This window comes from Amphibalanus amphitrite, unplaced genomic scaffold (assembly GCF_019059575.1).
Source record: "Amphibalanus amphitrite isolate SeventyFive unplaced genomic scaffold, NRLGWU_Aamphi_draft 000952F_arrow, whole genome shotgun sequence".
Lineage (NCBI taxonomy): Eukaryota > Metazoa > Arthropoda > Thecostraca > Balanomorpha > Balanidae > Amphibalanus > Amphibalanus amphitrite.
In genome coordinates this window covers 58,955-79,952 of record NW_024882446.1, presented here as the reverse complement: position 1 = coordinate 79,952, position 20,998 = coordinate 58,955, and the positions used below count along the sequence as shown (strand labels likewise).

Below are 20,998 nucleotides of genomic sequence, written 5' to 3'. Positions count from 1 at the left end.
ATGGATTGCGGACAAATTTTAGATTCATTGCATGGTAGCTAGGTATAAGGTACTTGTTTGTTAAAAAGGTATGTGATGAATGCCATGAGGTTTTTTATGATTTAATATATGGTCGTTGTTGTACCTACAAAAATGCAAGCTTACTAGCAACTAGTTTCTGAATCAAATCGAAAGTGTTTGCCATGAATGTAAATATGTACCTGCAAAGTATGTCAATAAATTTGTGTGATGTTGACCAGAGAGCTTTATCATCTGGGCATTTATGTCGCTTCTTACATTAGGTGTTAAGCATAGTAATTACAGATGAACTTTGTGCCAATATCTTCAATGCACAATGTATGTAGCATGTCTACAACCCTCACTGATCCTGCTATAGCTATAGGCATTTGGCACCAGCAAGACCAAGGGCATGAACTTCACAGTTGCTCAACCTTTTGCCATGTACCACCAGTCACTTTTTTACTTAAGGTGCACATAGCAGTGCACACAACAATGTGCAGAGGGCCTACACAAAAACAACATGATTAGTGTGCACTATGCACAGGATTGTACCCTGATTATTTGAATATTTTGATTACTCAACAGTCAACAGTCAGGAGATAATTATTAAATATCACAGTTATTATACATCACTTGTCAAACAAGAGCATGATGACACACATTTTGACAAGCAATCACTTGGTAGTATTCCAATAAGTTGGACAGCCATCGCCTTGGGCGTCATTTTTTCCAGGAAGGTACCTCTGCAGGTGTTGTGGTAGGCTAGGATGAATTGGGTCAAGTTAGGCGAAGTAAGGTGGTTAGGACCAGGTCAGACCATAAGGCCTGGTCAGGTTGATTTTAATCTTTCATTTTAATTTGACATAGATACCTATTACCTATGTTTTTGCTCCAGCCTGAATTTCTTTAGGTAATGAGTTAATTTTGCTTTGTTTTTATCTAATCTGTCTTGTTTTGTGTTTTGTCCCTTATATTTTGCCCTATAGGCAAGGGTGAAGCTTTTCCAGGGAAGGTGGTGGAGCATGATTGGAGGCGCTCAACCAGACGGCATCAATCAGGGCACGGTTTCTGAACGCGCACTGATGCCTGATTCAAGCCACGCTGTCTTCATGCGTGGCGGCGCGCTACTTAAAAGTCCCTAAAAGAACGGGAAGTGATGCCGATAGAACCTTCAATCATTCTGGGCTAACGCTTATGACTTGGAAAAAGTCGCGATCCCAATTCAATCGAAAACCTGTGGGCTCTTGTTAAGCAGGAGGTATATGAAGAGCCACCCGCCATAAGCACTGCTCAACCGCAGGCACAGGTTTAGACGGCGTTGGTCCGCATCAAAGCCAGTGTGCTGGAGAATCCATTGGCTGAAATGCTCCAGAACATTCGCCACTGTGTGGGTTCCTCATTTCCTCTCTGACTGTCCTTTGAAACCACTCCAAAGATATGCAGAAACCAACGAGGTGAGTAAACGAGGTGAGTAAACTGTGTTTTTTTATGAAAGGTGGCTACAAGCTCAGTTAAAAGAAAAAGTACCAGATTGTTTTGCTTTTACAGCGGGAAGAAAGGCGTCCGGATAATTTCGTTACAACCCCTGTGATGCTCAAATGGTTGCTAAATTCGAAATCAGCTCCAAAAACTAGCCTAGAAACATGTAAAACTCGAAAAAGTGAACCGAGGTCATCAAAGGTCATTGCGCTGACCTGACCTTCAGGTGACATTGACACCCACCATAATGCATGGGACCAGCATCATATCACATGTTTCAATGCTTGAAACTACGTGAAGACTGCAACCGCGCGGCTAATGCGAGCCGACATACGCCGAGTCGCGATTCGGGCCAAACATGGTCTCGAGAAATAGGTCACAGATCAAAGGTCATTTGGGTCAGGGTCATGAAATTTTCAGGGTAGGTGTAAAATTGATAAAATCGGGGGTATTGAAAGTTTCGTCGCGATCGGACGGTTTTTACGCGAGTTACTCACGAAAAACCGATAAAGCGCACCCAAAAAGGCAGAAATATGCACATGCGATATCCTATACTGCGAAAAAAGGTGCATCATTTTTGAACGTCGCGGACAAATTGTAATTACCATAAGCTCAGGCAGATGTATGGTAGAAAATCCCCCAAGTGAAATACACTACGGCGGAAAAAATACCCTACGGCGGAGCTCGGTTGCAATTTGTAAATACGCCTGCTCACCAACGCCGCAGAGGCGACTCCAGCGAGGAGCGGAACTTAGCTCGGGACACACTTCCCTTTTCGACCTCTTTTCTATCTGAGTTTTTCCTGCAAAACTATTTCGCAGACACTACAAAATGATACGTAAGACGCTTTTTTGCTTTCGCCATGTTACCGACCCCTTCCGCTTTGTGTCCTATCCCTCGTCCCTAGTCCATCGCCTCCCCTATTGGCTCGGCTGGCGCCGCCTCTGCCATGCACGCGGTGCAGAGTGTGCAGCGCCATGCCGAGCGAGAGGCTCCCCGCTCGGCCGGTCAACAAAAACCATCGCAGCCCTGTGACACAGTTACTGGCGAACGGCCGGTAGGGGGGGGGGAGTGACGTATCACGGCCGTCCCCTCAGGTCGTGTCAGGGTCACCAGCGTCACTCACTGACAGCTCAGAGTTGCGGCAAAACAGCGCCGCAGCAGCTCGCAGCTGCGTGTGACCAGCTGAGCTGCAGCAGCCTGTTTTCGTTGGCCTCAGTCGCCGCGGCGAGGTCAACGAGGGATGCAGTGACGTAGGACAAGCTTATTTTGTGAGAGGCTTTGACTGGTTTTGTAGAAAGTGATGACTTGATGACAGGCCTTTAAGTTGTTGGAGGGTTCGGAAACAAATACGAGTGATTACATAATTTAATGAAAACAATTCATTACTCATGGGTAAAAATTGACTAGGCATGTAGAAACGTTCTTCTTTGCTAGTTATCGTCATACACGGACGATAATTAAATGCGAAAATGCCAGCCCACTTATATATAGGTAGTATGAAGGTATGGTAGGGCATACCATTCAGTATACGAGTACACAGAGACTTATGACAATCGCTTATTATGTAAGTAACTGGAATCGAATATGCCAGGGCAGTTCAAAATGGTGGTACAAACCAGTAATTATAAAACACAACCAGTTTCTCAATCATCAGTGGGAATACCGTGCCGTGCCATTGAGCATTCATCGAGATCGCATACCTATAACAAATTCAACGCGAGTTCACGACGCCAAGCCATTTATATGACTAACGCATTCGTTTGATGGAGACTTTACCTTGGAGATAGCTACCTTCGGTTTAACTGAAAAATTGTTCTGCCAGATCGCTATGAACCATACCACAAAATTGTCTTGTTAAAGTTGATCGCTGAATTGAGACTCTTGAAGGATAAAAATCAGATAGAAAAGCAATCAGTACAATTAGCTGCTAGGCACTAGGCTCGTAAAGAGCGCTAATTAAGCATCTAGGTATATGTGTGTGCATTTGTAAACGAACGCATAACCTTACTTTTTGCAAGGCTGTAGATGCACATACATATAGATGCAGTATAACGCTATATTTCTCTACAGGTAACAACTCGCAATATTTGCCAGAGAGTAGCAACTTTACCGTGACCGTGTTATTAATCTTCACTACTAGATGGCACTAGTAGTGTGCCCCTTAGGGTATGCTGTACCGCAAAACATGCAAGCGGTGAAGACGACGCATGGTCTCATTTGCTCACGCTTTAGATATACGAGAGGGAGAGTAAGAGAAGGGGGGATGGATTTACCAAAGGCGCTTATGGTCGTCCTCAAATATCCCTCGGATTTCTACATCCAATGCTGTTCTTCTCTGAGCACTGTGTAATGTGTGTATCCACAATTCATCGTTGGTCGTGAGAGCATTGAACCCAAGGAACTTCTCGAACTAGCATATAAAGGCCTCTTCCAGTACCTTCATTCAAAATTCCTTAGTGGTGCTTCTTGATAAGTTTTACTGAAGGCGCTGGAACGCAAGCTGGAGATTTCTGGTGTTTGATGCCTGGGACACAAACAGAATAATGATCATTCACTCTTCAAAACGGAATTGTTATCTAATTTTATAAAAAGTTAAGTATGTAAATGAAGGTTCCTATACGTTTTAACTATACAATCAACCCTCAGAAGTCCTTTGTTTACAGTTGTATGCAAATATAACATGAAACATGCGCGCTATAATTTTAGAGGCCAAAGTCTCCAATGAAATGTTGACCTCACAAATTACTGTAGGCTGTTGGTCGCTTCTGGTGACTAGTCTAGAGCCCACGCTGCATAGGCGGCGGAACGGAGAGGGCACCGGGGCACCGTGCTCCCTTTGATTTTGGCATTTTAACATTAGCCCTATGAGCGTTGCATGGAAACAATCAGTTGGGCAAACTAGGCGGCGGGAATCAAAATATGGAGGCATCAAAATATTGATTCTAGTGGGCGGAGCTTTGACCATATATGGGCATACGTGCAGACCATCACAGAAACGTCAATTCTTCAGCAACCGGCTATAATTTCAAGATAGTTTCTTCACAAAATGAAGAACAACGTTGAAGCTACCCGCCAGGCACGAAACAATAGCCCTAACCTCTTTGGTTAGTTTAGGAAAGCGTCTTGAAAATAATCAAGAAATTGATTCATCACGGCGGCTAATCCCGGCGAGAATCAATGTTTTGATTCCGCAAACAGCTGGCTAATCATTATTTTGATTCTGAAATCAGCTGGTTTATCAATATATTGATTCTGCGAACTGACTTTCTGCAGACGTACTTCACTCTTCAAATCGATTTATGGAATGTTTCTTGTGTGCAAATAATGCAAATTCAATAAATTCATGAAGATATTATCAGCACAGGATCGTGTAATTTTTTTCTAGACCTTATTCCCACGGTAGACCAGGGATTTTCAGCACTCACCCTGGCTCCCTGCTCAAAGCCGCAAGCCTTCGAGGGAATGCGTGAAGGGAGCCGTGCTGACCTTTGTATAGGGGTTGTACTGAGTCGGAGCCGGAACCGAAGCCCGACCATTTTACTCGGAGCCGGAGCCGATTTTCCCCTCCGGAGCCGAAGCCGTCTGCCATTTTCACGGCTCCACATCCCTGCTTTGTAGCATTGATTTTGAGTAAAAAAAAAGTTTACTTATCGTCTTTCACGTGTTCATGAATGTGTTTCTACGCATCTGTATCCCGTCCCATTTCTGTGGAGTACAGTAAGGGATATTTCGCCGAACAATATACTCAAGCCCGTTGCACAAATTGCACACTTTGAATGAAAATATACACGGATGTATTTGCAGTCGCAAATAATACGATGATATTCATAACACATTTCACTACGATCCCTGCAATTGCCACACATTTGCCATCACAAAGCCCTGTCGTTGATGCTCACATCCCATGCAAAGCAATACTCACTTTTAGGACGTCTCTTATTCAATATGGCTACGTATTTGCAAAACATGCAGTTAATAATATTTGAAACTGAGACCTAACCAATAAGACATACCGTGGACAGGTAAGAAAAAACAAATAAACGTCTGGAGAATGACCTCAACGTCTCGATGTTGCCTAATTACAAAGAGCAATTTTCAGTTTCGAATCAAATACATGAAATAAATATAAACAAAATTTGTACATATACACTCAATATGGGGTTTATGATTAGCACGGCTACCTAAAACATCAATCCTGTCAGGTTGAGCCACTTATGTCCACACCCAGAGCAGGTCGCTTTGGAACACCACAAGATCCCATATTACCACCGAAAGCGGTCACCAATTGGTCTACTGATGAGCATCTTCAGAACATTCTCGACCGAAAAGCTATCAGTCCTGTCTGTGTTTTGGTTCGCTTCATTTGGGCTATGCGCACGTTTTTCTACTCCGGTTCTAGGGACGAGATGGCAGTCATCACGCGCTGCACCAGCTCGTTCTTTGACAGGTTGGTGACGCTGTCGTCATCCGGCAGGATAAACACGTGGCGCATTTCACCCTCGGCCCCGCCAGCCACATACACACTTCCTTACGTCATATTGTTTCTCGCCACGAGATCAAAGTTCAAAAGGTCGTGATGTAGGTAGTCTCCGCCCAGCCCGTCAGGTACTCCACCGGTTGGTCGGGTGCGGCCAGGTCCGCGCAACGCCGCCCTACTTCGGTCGACGCTCTGGTTGACAGGGATGGCGTTGTCGTACAGCTGCCTGTCGACTGAACAGCGATTCAAGACGCCACCCTTGACCCTCTGAAGCCGATCCCCGCAACGACCAGTGTTTGAACCTTGGTTGACCTGCAGCAAACAACAGAACACAATAATTAGGACATTTGTGAACAATAAATTAGGAAACTATATGTGTTATTATTCTACTTGTTCAGCAACTATTAATTTTAGAATATATTCAATAAAAAATTAAATACTTAATGTCACTTAAATTTCCACTGAATGCCACCAGGTGCACCAACAACTGTCATCTCATGCAGTTATATAAATTCTGCCAAAAAAGTAGATTTGAGGCCAGTTGTACCAACAGAAAAATAGGTGGCAGCTGGACTTTTTTTGACTAAAAGTTACTTCACATACAGAGCATGAACGGTACAGCCCTATCCGTTTACGTGCCCATCATGTTAACGCTCCATATGTGAAGCAGTCTTTAGGCAAAAAAATCCAGCAGGCAGCTATTTGTGTTGATAAAACTGGCCTCTAAAATTAACATTGGCATGGACAATCCTGAACATTAACTATCCAGCATTCCCTGGACTGACGTACATTAGACACATAATTTTCTGGAAGATCACGCATAATGTAAATATGGCTTACACCATTCAGCAACTTGCTTTTGTTACACTTAAAATAAGCATCATTAAATATGTAGCAAAAATGGGCGAAGCAATTACAAGCCAAGCTTACATACCTACTATTTAGATAAGGCAAACACGAACATGCACTGCGACTTTTCAATCTTAACTTGGAACAAGTCAATAGCCTAGTTGCCCTTAAAAATTTAAATGCTACAAATAAAAGTTGTAGCAACAATTGGGTGAGTGAGACACAAGCAGAGGCTAAAACATCCAAATAATGTAAAATACAGGACATGCACTGCCCCAATTTCATGAGTCCACCCAACAATTCTATAATGTGAGACAAAACATTAGGCTTCTTGTAACTAATTTATACCGTAAATTTTAGAGGACATCATATTTCACTGAAATACTACACCTAAGACATCATTTTCAAAAAATATATAGCTTAAAAAAACAATAGAAGAGTGAGAAGGCGTCCCGCGCCGCTGACGTCGCTACCGCGCCATGTTCCTAAAACCATCTCTTAAAATGAGTTTTCGGTAAGAAACGTTAAGATCACATGCCTGAAATTGAAAAACACACTTCAAAGTGTCTTAAAATATGATCCATTGTTACTTACACTTCAGAAAAGGTCGCTTAAACAAAATAAAACCGGGAGCACTACGTTGCATCCGGACACCCACGACGCCGGCGCGAAATGGCGGGAACCGGAAATCGTGGCTAGATGCAAAGAAAAAGAATATTTCTTATAAATGAATTATACCACTAAATAACGCATTTTTTATTTTCTTTTAGACAAAATTATGAAAAAATTACAAAGGCTCGTCGTTAATGATAAACAGAGCAAATTTTAACAGCACGTTTTTGTTGAATTATGGCGGCGGAATCTTTATGCCATTCGTAAAGGTACGCGCGACAAACGGCTGATAGCCATGCAGCGAAAAATTGAAGCGGGGAAGTTTTTTGTATTGACTTGTCAAAAAATCTCGCCGTCATGGGGGTTATTTCCGCCGTAACGGGTCGTCTGAAGGTGGGAGTGTCCCAAATTGAATCAAAATATTGATTCTATGCCCATATATGGTCAAAGCTCCGCCCACCAGAATCAATATTTTGATGCCTCCATATTTTGATTCCCGCCGCCTAGTTTGCCCAACTGCAATGGGACCAAAAGTCGGCAGTGCCCCCCCCCCCTTAATTGAAGGTGTTTCGCCGCTACTGCCTTGCTGGTATTGCTGGTACTTTCTGGTGACGTTGGAACGCTGGCTGGGACATTATGGATCATATTACAGCTTTCTGGCGTTTCTGGTGGCGCTTGAACGGACTTATAGTCTCCTGGGATTTCATTTCTTTTTATGTTGAGCTGCATCAATAAAAACAAACTTTTGTCAATATCATTTGTTTAGAGTCCTTCTTTTATCTGCCAGAAAGGCAAATTTTCACAAAATTTGGATGTTGCGGGGATAACATTTACCCTTATACATGATCCCACATCCCCACCTGAACAATCCAGTAAGTGAGAAGCCAAGGCCTAAATAAAATGTTAGAAATTTCTTGTATTCACTAAATGATCTTTAGAGGTTGTCATTTACTACACTTTCTACGTTTTTAGGGAGCCCACAAGCATAATTATAAACGAGTTACAAGTAGTTAGCTAGAAAGGGTGCACGATCATATGAGAGCCAAGTCTGGATGTGCTTCATAACGTTTCATTTACGTAAATAACTTAACTAAAATGCATATTTAGATACATACATACATACGCCTAACGACAAAGTTGCCTCCATTCTGCTGTCTTATTCCCTTGCAGTTGCGCTCCATTTTCAATAACGTACCTTTTTCAAATAGGCACTATCATAAGCAGCCTGCAACGGAAGATGAAACTCTACTAGCAAATTAAAAAATGGGTGACTACCCTTGCTCTGAAATACGTCACTTGGTCATTCATACCCAGCAGAGCGTGACAAGTCATCTTTAGTGTTACTGATGTGCATGATTTATCAGATTTGGCTACCGGTCACGGCATGCTGAGCTGACCGATCAGTCAGAGGCAAAGATGAGGACCAATCATCTCAGCTGCTTCCATAAATCGCGTCGTTGGTAGCAACTGGCATGTACAGATGATAACAACCACACATTCTGCAACAAGAGTCGACAGTCGTGCATAATGAGCGCGTCGGTTCGACTCAGGACGCTGATTCTCTGCTGATTATCAACGTAGGTCGTATCGAGAGTTAGTTCCTGTAAGGAGGTCGTGATTTCGCCGCACCATTCCACTAAGGCAACGGATCACATTTCATCCTAGATGACAATTGCACTGCGTGCCTGGCCGCACAAAATGGTATGAGAATAACTGAAACGTGCGCATCTGAAAAGTGAAAGCTCGATACCTACCTACATACTTATGCAATAGAGTTCCTTTCACTGAGCAGGCAGGCCTTTCACTAGTCAAACCCTTTCACTTCTGTGCACGGAGAAGCCTCGGTGACAGCCCAGCCATCCGTTGTGACCTCACCGGCTCTCCCGGCGCCCCACGGCGGCAGAGGGCCCCGTGACCTGACCTGGCGCGTGTCCCGCTGACCTGACCCGGCCCCGCTCTCCGGGCGGCCTTGTCAGCGGATTGAGGCCGCTGGGCGGGGCCTCGCTTCTTCTGCGCGCAACATTGAAATCAATATCTGTGGCAGCCGGCAAAAAGTGACCCAGTTCGGCCGCGCACGCTGCCGGAGCCGCAAAAACGGCAGCGCCGTTCCGGGCGGCCGGGGCGGCGACGGTGGCGCCGCCAGCGGCCGGACTCGGCAGCTGCGCGCCGGCCGGCCGCTCACTGGCGCTCGAGCGCTGTTGCAGACGGCCGCGCGGCGCGAGCTGCAAGAACATCGCCGAAGGAGAGCGAGTGTGCCGGCAAAAACGCTGACCTAGTGAGCCGCGCGCGCGGCGCACAATGAGAAGGCGGCCGGCGGCCGGCGCCACTCCAGTGCTCGGAGGGTAGTGGCGGAGGGCGAGCGGCGGCCGCGGCGGCGCGCGGTGCAGTGGTGAATCGGGCGGCAGTCGGCCAGCCAGGAGAGCCAACCGGGTAAGGTCAAGCTGTGACTCAGTCTCTCTTGTTGATAAGGAAACAAAGACGGTGCTAATCAGGATTTTCCTGTGAGTCATCTAGAGCGGTGTTATATCTGGTGGTGAAGGCTGTATTGGTTGATAGCCCATTAATAATTGCAAATCATTCCTAATGAATTGCACATACCAAAACGTGATTAAAATGTTTGGCTGTTGCATGCTTATATCCTATTTAGTCATTTGAAATTATATCCAGCCTGTATGCATCGAAATATTCACTTAGAGCTTAATAGTCGGTGCTCTTTTAGTTGTATTGTGGTTCTGCTGTCCACTACTTGTTATTATTTTGTTCACGCATCACTCTTATTTAGCTTTGATGTGGGCGTAGTTTCGGCATCGTACGCAGTGCATAATTCTATCAAAGTCTATCACCGATTATCTATATCATCAAGTAGGCTTGAATCAGAACACCTCGCGTGTTTCTGAGTATTTATCGGTCCTGCTTCTAGGAAGCCACCTCACTCTATCTGTGGTCCATTTCACTAAACTCTCAATCGTTCTAACCCACCCCACTGTCATCCCCTCGGAGAGGAGCCGCCACCCCACCAGGCCAGTGCGTTCACCGTGCGTCCTGCCCGGCTGGCGTGCCAGGCCAGTGACCTGACCGGCGGCCACCGCCCCTCACCGCCGCCGCCGCCGCCGCGCCGTTTTTGCCCCGCCGCCCTGTCGGAATTTGGCGGCAAACGGCGAGCGGCGGGCGCAGTTGCGCCATTTTGACCGTCGACCTCTGACGTGTGCAGTGCACCGGGCGGTGTGCAGTGGGGCACGGTACAGGAGGGGCGCCGTGGCCGGCCGGACCGTGGCCCCTGTCGGCCCTGTCGTCCACGTGTGTCGTTGCCGATAACGTGCAATCAATCCACGGGAACCACCGAGTCCAAAGATCGGCCGGTGCACGCCGGCCTCTCAACGGCTGGCCGACGTAGTGGCACCGACGCTGGGGCGCCGAGGGGCGCCGAGGGGCGCCCGGGCACCTGCAACAGGAGCGCGGTGGACCGGGCGGGTCTCCGACACCTGGCGGCGGCGGACGGTGACACCGGTCCTGCAACGGCCCGGCCGCGGCGGCCGTGGCGCCGGTGGAGCCGCTCCTTCAGGTGCTGGTGGACGGCGGCCCGGCGCACGTCCTCAGAGCTCTCCGGCGGCGGCCCTGTCTCCGAGCGGCGACACGCCGGAGCCCGCGGCGCGCCACCAAAAACCTGCATCGATCCCGTCGTTTTTGTGTCGGTCGGCGGCGCAAAAACGGCGGCGGCGGTCGACGACCTGCGCGCGGCGGCGCGGCGTCGACCAGCGCCCTTTCTCACCGCGCCCGCTTCAAATATTGATCGCGCCCAGCGCCGAGGACGGCCGCCTGCAAGTGCAACGGCCGCCGCTGCGTTGCCCTGCGTGGTGGAGCGGCGGCGGCGACGGCGCGTCGACACCGATGCGACGGTGGGTGGGGCCGACGACCGGCACGTGCCGCGACGCGGTGCCGGTGACTTTGTGACGAGCTGTGTGACGGTGGTGGTGACGACAGCGTTTGGAGGACTTCAGGAGGAAGAGAGATCATCGCACCACTACCGGCCTCCTCCCATTCCCTGAGACCCTTACTTGTGAGATGACAGACGTCACAGCTAAGGCTTTCAGGACTGGGTGGAGGCGCGGACCGACAGAGTCATCTAACGACCAGCGGAGAGTAATTGTTAGTCCAGTGTCAGTCCTAATTGTCAGTCCAGCACTTATCGTGTATTCGCTTTGTGTTCGAGTGGTGCCTGATGAATGCGTGTCGACTGTGGGTTATTGAAATATTTCATTTGATCTCGAGCACGTTTAAATTTTAATCAAAAACGTTATTCAATCAATTTAAATTCGATTATGATGTTGTAATTTGTTGGCAGAGTTTTGCTTTTCTTTTCGTTTGTACATTCTAGCATTTTTCAGTATTAATGAAATAGTTGAAGTAGATTTCGTATCTAAATGTAAGTTCAATCCCCCTTATGTGTTTTTTTTTTAACCCGCGCCCTGCTGGGGGGGGGGTGTTTGAACACCCCCCCTTGTGGTTTTTTGCGAATATCTCAAAAACGGCGGCGCGGAGCGCCGCCGTTTTTGGTACACCTTATCATACATCAATTCTACACATGTTGTGAAAATTTCAGACCAAGGTCATTCAAGGTCAGGTCACCAGGTCACTTGAAGTGACCTCGCCTCATAAAAAGTTTCAATGTCTGTCGTAGCTACACCGAGTGACCGATCGCTTTGAAACTTTCTGCGATTGCTAAGAGCAATTGCATGTACAAAATGTATATCTCAGAATTTTGATATCGATGACCTAAGGTCAGGTCAATTTTGCGACCTCCCCATTATAAGTCAATGGGAGAAAATTGAAATGCGCCTCTTTTGGACGAAAGACATTATAAACACTCCCAAACACTGAATTACAAGTGGTTTAGACACACTGAACATGAAAATGGTGTCCATGACCCCTGTTTATGCCCTGAGGTCATCTTAGGTCACGAATGAAATCTAACAGTTTTTCGCAAATAACTTTTGATAGAGGCATGCTAGAGCGATGAAAACGCCTTAGATGTGTTCAGCTCGACGATACGGATCGACTGATATGCAACATGACCCTTTCCGGTCAGGTCATGACCTTGACCTGAGGTCAAATTTTCAAGTTGACCTTTCAAGGTCAAGTTATAGTTCATTCGATGCGTCTTGACGAGAGGAACACGATGCCGGTAAAAGTCAGCTCGTACAAGGCTTGGGTCAAAAGTTATTGCAGAAAAACTGTTTCCGAAAAAATCGGCTATTTTTACAGTTTTTGCCCCCTGCAGGCAAAACCGTTGACGTTAGGTCAAATCTGAGAGAATTACTCAGAAAGGGCGTTAATAGGGCTATCGAATGCGCTTTTCCGCGGCGCTGTAGCTCTATTGGTTCCCGAGTTATGCGTTGGCTTCTTGGAAATTTTCGACATTCGACCCGGAAATCGGCGAAATTTTGCCTTCAATGACCTCTGGTGACCTGACCTTTGACCTGACCAAAAAATTGACCGAAGTAATTTCCTCATTATTTTTGACGCTCTTTCGAACGCCGCCTTCCGCGTATCGCTACGTGGCCCAGGAGCCGAGTTAGAAGGGGGGGGGGGGTGTTCAAACACCCCCCCCCCAGCAGGGCGTGGAAATCCAGGACCCCCAGCCGGGCGCGGGTTAAGCTGATATGTTGAAGAAACATAAAAAGTTGTTATGCATGAAAACTCACACACACAACTGTTTTTGTCTGATGGATAGCTATGTAAACCACGCTGAACACAAATCTTCAGCTCTTATGTTAATAGTTTCTCATTTTTAGAATCTTCTGAAGTTACCTCACGAACTAACTAAATAATTCATTGGTATTGTTTAAGTTTATTTGATAAACGTTTTAACTAAACACTAGTTTAATTAAACGCATCCCATCAGGGAAGAATAATAAGTAAAGTTTTTTTTTCATTTGATAGCACAATGACTAAAAATGGCCCAACGCTGCCGAGTTCAAAGCATATAACATTATTTCCCATTTCATACCGCTTTTAGGATTGCTTTGAATACGAATAAAGCAATTGATGGGGCTGCATTTTTCTTTTATTTTAGGCATCGTTGGTGATTTGTTATAAGAGAGCGAGGCAGTTTATGGAGTGTTGTTGTTTTATTTCTTTGTTATTATTAATTAATGTTTGACATTTGAAACAAACTGCACGTGTGATTGACGGCTGAGTCACCCACGCTTATTGAGAGTACTCAGTTCATTCAATTTTAAACTGCTTATTCGGTTTACCAGTTAAGCTTTTGCCTGAAAAAGCTAAAGAAATCAATTGATTGTATTAATTAGGTACAGCAACCTTGAGCCATTTGGTAAAAAGAATGCAACTTAAAATGCTTCATTAACAGTGAAGTATAAATGGAAGTAGTAACCGTGGTAACAACTACAGCCACAGTCAGAATTTTCCTCGTGTTTTCCACCGCTCTCCTTATCCAGAAGGCCAGGTAAACGAACAAGGAAGTGACATGATTCTGTTCAATTAACGACCCTTTGGAGCAAAACTTACCCAATAAAGGAGGAAAGTCCGAAGACTGTAAACAAGGACGCTCTCTGTCTCTGGCTGATTTCGCTCAAGGCCTCTGAGTTTTCTTTGGCAGTGTTGCCGTGTTCCGGTGTCTATATTGCAACTAATGGCTCCCAGGCATTCATGGATTCCTGACATCTGCCAACACTTCTGCCGGCCAGCTGTCTTGGTCGACCCCTTCCAACAGAATCTGGTCGATCTATCCCTGTGTCGCCCCACGCGTACTCCCCCCCCCCCCCCGCCCTCCCAGCTGAGGTCATCGTCTCTGTTCTGGCACTCATCTTTGTCTCCGTCCATCCGGGGTGGCACAGTGACAATGGCATGTCACCCCCCCCCCCCCGTTCCGACCGCGCACGACCTGCTGACCCCACTTGACCCCTGTCATTGGTCGGTCACACCACGTGGCCTACCGACGCCGCATCTGCCGCTGTGACGTCACCGAGGCAATACTTGTGACGTCACAAAGACAAGCAGAGGCCACGAGCGGAGCAGGAGGACAACGTTGATGCAGCTCGAGGCTGACCGACGCACTGTGGAGCTCGTGAGTCTGGGAGAAGATAGGCTGTTGGTTGTCAAATGTTGATCGTAGGAACACTAAGAGAACAATTGAATAATAGGACAATGCAGAATAATGATTAGGAGGATGGGATAGCTACGTAAAAGCGGCATGGGAATACAAAAGAAACACTTTTGTCCTGGAGCCGCTATCACATTTTTTTTTTGTTCGTGCAATGATTGTTTTATGTTGTTGTTAGCATTTTTTTTAATTTTGATGTTTTATTATTTTTCATTATTTGGTTACCTGATTATTTCGTTTGTGCTCTTACCATTTTATAGTTTACTTTTTATTTTTTCTTCTTCTTCTATAAGTAGGAGAAACAGCACAGATAGCATTGCAATGCATTCTTTTATCAACCTACAGGCATGCATGCCTTGTGTCTTCTGCTGCTGTGTCACATAAAACTCAGCTTTGTTCAGGATTTATCAGATAATCTATCCCCCAACCATGTATTGCCGGTTTCCTGCTGATGCACCTTGTCTTATACAAAAAGTTAACCTTTTTATTTCGCTAGCGATAGATGATATCTGCATAAATATTTTGACACAAATTTTATTTATTTGATACAAAATATTGTGCAGTTTATAAGCTTACCTAAAATTTGACATGGATTTAACCGTTTTGACGCATGCTACGTAACCTTTTTTGTAAGAACGTGTTCCTAGAGTTTCTAAAAATTAATATGTTTATGAATCAATAAACTATCTAAGATCACGATCTTCTATTAGGATCTTCTATAATATTCATATCACGGAATAATCCCTACAATCCCACACCATATCACCCAACTGAGTGCATACCTAGCCCAGTTTCACAACCTGAAATCCACTTTGAAGATAACCCATTCCGTTACAACAGTTTTCAAAAAGAGCTCAGACTCTATGACGCAATACATATTCCTGTAGCCGTCTAATTCGAGTCACGATAAACCTCTTACAAGAGGCTCTGTTCCTCACTGCAGCGTCTCAAAGTGAAAGGGACCAGCCAGTCAACTGACAGCACGGCTTTCTGCGAATATGGCAACGGCGTCACGCCCCAGTGCAAAATGGCTGCCGTGGCGACCGTATCGGCACATCTAGTTTCCAGTTGATGCCATCTGATAGGCACACAATCGAGGAAGGCGGCTAGACCGGCGCGGCGCGTCCGTCGCCGCTGCGCCGCCATTCGCCGCCAGTGCGCCGTCACACGGACAAAGACCGGCGCGGCGCAGCACTCGCGGCGTTCTCGGCGCGGTGCGGCGCGGTGCGGCGCGGCCCGCGGCTCTAACCGGTTGTTGCAGGGCGCTGCTCCTTTGTCCGACGACCGAGGCCACTAGGGGTCACGTGACCGGCAGGCCGGACGGTCAGTCACCTGCCGCTTCGGAGGAGACGGAGACGGAGACAGAGACGGAGACAGAGACGGGATGGGGATGGAGACGGAGACGGAAACAGAGACGGTATGGGGATGGAGACGGAGACGGAAACAGAGACGGGATGGGGATGGAGACGGAGACGGAGACGGAGACGGAGACGGAGACAGACACGGGATGGGACGGAGACGGAGACGGAAACAGAGATAGAGACAGCGAACATAGGCAGATACATATGCAGATACAGATGGAGACGATGGAGACGGAGATGTTGCTGGAGACAGTGATGGAGGAAAAAATAGACAAAGAGAAACAGTGATGGAAACAGAGTTGAATAAAAATGCAGAGACAAAGACAGAAATAGAGACAGAAAGGAAGACATATACAGAGACAGAGGTATAGAACGGCACAGATGAGACAGAGACAGATATACCTGTGTGGCAGAAGTAGAATAAAAAAAAATCAGAGTAAAAGACAGAGAAAGGGAACGGTGTAGACAGAAAAAGTACCAAAGTAGGCAGGTAGAAACAGGAGAGGGATGGAGGGAGAAAGAGAGAGAGAGAGAGAGAGAGAGAGAGAGAGAGAGAGAGAGAGAGAGAGAGAGAGAGAGAGAGAGAGAGAGAGAGAGGGAGAGAAAGGGAGAGAGAGATTCGGAAACGGTAACAGACAGGCGCGTGGGGTAACGAAACCAGCAAGATAGCTGAGAGCATGTGCACCGTGCAGGATGACGTGGCTGACGAGGCTCACTACTGATAACTGAACCGTGATAAATGCTACAATGTGTTGACTGCTGCCTCGTTGGGTGTCGAAAGAACGGCCACCTGCTACGAACGAAGGAACATTTATTACGAACATCGATGAAATATGGGCATATTAATGCAGTTATTAATTATTAATCTTTTAATAGTTGTTTGATTGCTGTATTTTTTTATATTGCTTTTCGTAAACGTATAAAAATAAACATTTCCAAATGCTTGTGCAATTTAATTATACATATAGTGTCAACTCAATCTTCACTTTGGCAGCATTGATGTTTGCATATCTCTTCGCATTTTCATAGTTCAAACCAGTAAACAAAACCAATCAATGCAATCAAAATATTGGTTCAAAATAACTTTCTAACCCCAGCATAGCTCGAGTCGAAGGGAACAAATGCAAGGAATCAACATAATTGAGATATACGTTTGCCTCGTTTTTGTGAATAATTCATTGATTTGAGGAAAATCCCCTCTTTCCATCTGACATACATTAACTACATTCATGAAAATGCGAGGTATCAATGTATTAACTACATTGATATGTCAATCGAATAACATTTCTTTTTTGTACTTACCTTGACGAACTTATACCGACTTGGTATTTCGAACGTTAAGTTTTGTGCGTTTTGGTGGTTTCATGAAGCTTCACCCATGTATCAGATGCTCTGGTTTTGGCACAATAGATGATTATTATTTCTAAGACGTTTTTTTTTTTTGGTATTTCTACCTACCTAAGTTTACTGGCATTTGGAAACGGTGGCGTTAAAACAAAATCTGCAATTAAGGAATTCGCCTCGATCATGCGTTGTGGTCGCAATTTTAATGGCGCATGCACGTCCCGTCAAGATAATGGAATTTTATGACTGATGTCAGGTCAATCCGTTCTCTTCACCCTCTCCGAACCTGACGTCATGCAGGCTAACACCAGCTTATCTCTCCATGCCTAAATCGGAAGTATGGGTCACAACGAACCAGTAATTGATAAAGTAGGCAAACATGACCGCGAGCTTAGTGCAAAACTGTGTCAAGGTAACGCTTTCATCGCCGAATATACTGGGATCGTTCACTGACGCCGCGGGCCAGTGTACCATGTGGCTCGACAGAAATAACAAATACATTTAGCGCTGCCGGCGATGAGCACTTTATGGCCAACTCATGCTGGTAATGAACTGCAACTTCTGCCGTCTGAACGCCCACGTCCGCGGCTCTGCGACGCGGCTGCAGTTGGTCGATGCAAGTGGTGCTGTGCACTAAGCACTGTGCAGTGTGCAGTGTGCATATCCCCCGCTAACGAACGTCGATCAGCTCGGGAAACGCGGTGAACAGCGGCACAGCAGCGGCGGATAGCGGCGCAACGGAGTCAGTTTTCCGGGAGCGCGGGACGCCGCGGCCGCCGCCGCTCGCCTGCGCGTCTGTCCAATGGCCATGCGAGCCCCATGGGCGCGGCGCTGATCCACCAATGGCTGTGCGCCGGCACCGAGTGGAAAAAATGCCGCCAGTCCTGGGAGGCCTACCCAACATGGCGGCGGCGCGGCGGCCGGGCCGGGGGAGGTCGATCGGCCGGGCGGCGGCAGCGGCGACGGCGCGCGGACCTTGGGGCAGGGGCTCAGCCGGGGGGCGAGCGGCCGCCCGCCGCCACCACCACGACCGAAATAGCAGGACCGGTTTTGGGACGCCCCGTCGGCGTGCAGCGTGCAAGACGCTCTGCAACAAAAACAGGATGCAAAAATGATTTCGCAAAAGCTGTGTGGCGTCGAGCCGCGGCCGTCTGGCGCCTCGCTGTGACACGACGCTGGCAGGACTATCGACAAACAACCCTCTGACCTCACCCCACCAGTGATCTCCCCAGCCCGTAACCATCGCGACCCGCACCATGATACAGTGCTGCAGCGACGTCCAATCGACCCCGTCACACAGTGTCAGAGATTCGCAACCTACAGAAGATTGTGTAAGTAGGTCGCTACAAGCACTCCTGTGGCACGCCATGGCAACAGAGGTGACAGTTTCGTGCGAGCTCCGTAAAAGGTCACGGGGGCATTGCCAGTGTGCGGGCGGTCGCTGGACTGCAGCAGGCGGATGTAGAGCGGCAGGATATTCCGGCTACCGGCCCGGCTGGCACCGCGCCAGGCCGCATCGGGCTGCCGGGCTTCAGATAGCAGGCCAGCCGCCCGCTCTATCAACAGATAAATGTAAAATGTATACCGAGCAAGCTATTGGTAACAAACGTGTACTAGCTCTTGCGGTGGACTGGTCATTCGGGATATTTGACGGCGCCGAATCGCCGATGGCCAGAAATGTTTATCGGTATCCATCTAAGTTTGTCGTCTTTGCTCGTTGTGTGACATTTGCTCTGTCGATCGCGACCAAAAACGCGGCCTTATCTCTATCAATACACCACCTTTATCCCACTTGACTCTCGTACTTTGTCATCGTTGACATTCAGCGGGCGCGTGACGTGACTAAGCCTCACTTCACTTCACTTTCGCCACGGCTGCAAAAACTTCCCAGCACCAAGAACCGACTCTCAGGGCGTTCCCACTCGAGCTGCTAGCTATGTTTGGCTTTCCACGCCGTTCATTACCAGTTCCCCGTTAAACAGACATGACCTACCGCGCGGACGGCAGTCGTGGCAGCCCCGTTTGCCCTCCGTTCGGCCCTGACCCGGCCACTTACATTCCGTGACCTGTGAGGGGCTCGGGAGCGGCGTCTCCCCGAGGGACGACTGCGGGCGGGAAGTCAGCAGAGCGCCGCCGACGGGCGGATCGGCCCGCTTGTGGGCGCCGGCGCCGCTCGAATCGATGGCCTACTTTCCGAGCGGAGCGCTGCCCGGACCAAGCACGCGGCACGGCAAAATGGAGGCGGACGGGGCGAGCCGGGGCACTGTTGCAGGGCGCCGGCCGGCCGCCCGGCGTGGGGGCGCCACTGGCGCACGGGGCAGGGGTGGGCACAGGACGACACATTGTGACGACGCCCAAACAGTGCCGCTCAACCGCGCACTGTCAGGGACAACGGTCAAATAGGCAATCACATTGGCGTGCAACTCGGTGAAGCCTTTCAATAAAAAACAGAATACGGTGCTTGGCAATCGTTATGTGGAGACTAACATTAATAAATCGTAGCAACATAACAATTATAGCTATGATTAACCCTCGCCCAGTTGGGGGGGGGGGATATGCCCCCTGTGGTTTTTCCTGAATAGCAAGAAAGGCACTTCAGTATCTTCCCGGCCATCAATTTGACAAATTCACACAAAATTGCAAGTCTTAAGTCACCTTAGGTGAGGAGTTATTCAGGTCAAACTGAGGTCCTGTTCGATCAAAAATAAGCAAAAAACATGAAAACTTGAAATGCTCACAAAAGCTAAAGTTAAAAAGCAATTTTCAAAGTTCTCTATGTTGTCGTGTAGACAACATAATCCTTCGCCCCAGTGCAGTGGGGGGGGGGGGGGGCATATGTTACCACCCTGTCGCGTTTTTCGCGTGTAAATAAAAAACCGCGGCGCGTAGCGCCGCGCCGCTTGGGGGAGCTTTTTGCACATTAATTTTGGACAATGTGTGAAATTTTTGACCCCAGGTCATGTCAGGTCAGGTCACCAGGTCAAGTTAACTGACCAAGCCTAAAAAATTGCAATCATGTCCAGCCTGCAGTGTTTGCCAAAAAGGTTTTAAACTTGGTGATTGCATGATGTTATGGACGCCTACAATTTGTATATCTCGGATTTTTTATATCCGTGACCTAAGGTCAGGTCAGTGGCGTGACCTTACCATTATAAGTCAATGGAGAAAAATGAAAATGCCTCTAGATCCATGTGTACGCATAGGAACAGTCCAAATATTTTAGAATCACAATGACTTGGACCACCCGTGACGACCAAGGTGTCGTTTTTGCTGATAGCCTCTAGAAAGGTCATCCAAGGTCATTTGAGGCTACAAACAGATTTTTGCCAACAACTCTCGATTGGAAAGAGATAGAACGCTGGGGATGGTCTCATTGTGTTTGTCTTGCCGAGACGCATGGACTGATATGCAACATGACCTTTTCCGGTCAGGTCATGACCTTGACCTGAGGTCAAATTTTCAAGTTGACCTTGCAAGGTCAAATTATAGTTCATTCGATGCGTCTCGGCGAGAGAAGCACGATTCTGGCAATATAAATGTCGTGACTTTTTTTAGTAAAAAAATATTGTCGAAAAACACTTTTCGTAAAAACAGCTATTTTTGGAGTTTTTGCCCTCTGGAGGCTAAACCGTTGACCTGAGGTCAATTTTGATGATGACCTTATCGAAAGAAGAGTTCAAAAGCTATCGATTGCTTTTCCATGCGTTTTCCAGCTATCATAGTTCCTGAGATAAATGCATGTTTTCGAAA

At 47.3% G+C, this 20,998-nt stretch overlaps 1 long non-coding RNA gene across 1 annotated transcript; it reads right to left on the bottom strand.

Annotated features, from left to right (window-relative positions):
- Nucleotides 1–5,259: 5,259 nt before the first annotated feature.
- Nucleotides 5,260–7,933, bottom strand: LOC122368495. The gene is made up of 2 exons (XR_006254256.1): nt 7,403–7,933; nt 5,260–6,271 (listed from the first exon to the last, which is right to left on the bottom strand). It is a non-coding gene; the product is annotated as an uncharacterized LOC122368495 (long non-coding RNA).
- Between the last annotated feature and the right edge of the window lie 13,065 nt (nt 7,934–20,998).